The following is a 1,139-nucleotide window of genomic DNA, read 5'->3' as shown; positions in this document are numbered from 1 at the left end:
ATGTTTCAACACTCATAAAACAAGATGCTCTGGCCTAACAAATTGCACAATAGATGGAACAATAGCCCGACGTCCCCGTATAGCATAATTGATTTAATATCTCAAATACAAAGCATTTCTTCCCATTTCTTAAAAAAGTCTGTTTAGTCTCTCCTTCCGCCCGCGAGCCTCTCCTTATTGTATTCTTCCGCTTACGCGCACGCGCATTGATCTTTCACTGGGAAATATGTGCTGTTTCCCGCTGGCTTTTCTCGTCCCTATTTACGCAGACGTCGGCATTTTTGATTCCGCGAACAAAAACAGTTCCGTCTCCCTTTTGTGATGGTTAGATATGACATTCGTGGAAAACACTTCCTTTTACACTTAATGCATCTTTTTCCTGCGCTCCGCACTTGCTCAAACACGGCTAAATGAATTCTGTGCGGCCCAATCGATGGAACCTATATCGGTATTTGAGAGGCGAATTACTTTGTTTGAACACACGGCGTCTGCTTTGGATAATCAGATTACGAACGCAAAGAGTCAATATATTGGATGTAACAACGCGTTAAGCGTTTAATTTAAGAGCTTATTATGTGAATAGACAATTTGTATTCAATTTAGCTGTTCCGTAGTAATAGGCATTAAAGAATTTTCTTAATACAATCTATTGATCGCAAACAGTGGAGAAGAAAAAAAAATCCTTGCGCGCGTGGAAATACGAGAGGCCAGTTCTGTGACGGTGGAATATGGTCTTGAGTTGGGCGCTGGTCAATATCTTAATTGCTCATGGGTTGTATTGACGTTTTTCTCCAGGATTCCCGCGATGCTCTTTAATTTTAGTGGCACTTAAGCCGATTATGCTCAAAATGGTCGGGTAATCGGCTAATTTTCGCCGTACTTTGCGTTATTCGCTGATCCCCTCTTGGCGCGGGAACGTCGGTAGGGGGCACTTTGAAAGGAGAGACGCGAGAGCTCGTTTAGTTAAATGAAATATTAATCAATGTGAAACAAACAGAGCAGTGTTAAAAAGGGGGAATGTGTTTTATTCAATCCTTCAATCAAGATGTCCCCTAGCATTTCAGCGAGAAAAGAAAAATCAAATCCTCACATCATTTTTGAAATACAAAGAGAATCTATGTATTATATTATTATGAACG

This window comes from Gigantopelta aegis, chromosome 1 (genome assembly GCF_016097555.1).
Source record: "Gigantopelta aegis isolate Gae_Host chromosome 1, Gae_host_genome, whole genome shotgun sequence".
Lineage (NCBI taxonomy): Eukaryota > Metazoa > Mollusca > Gastropoda > Neomphalida > Peltospiridae > Gigantopelta > Gigantopelta aegis.
The sequence above is the reverse complement of the archived record's forward strand: the minus strand, read 5'-3'. Positions refer to the sequence as shown.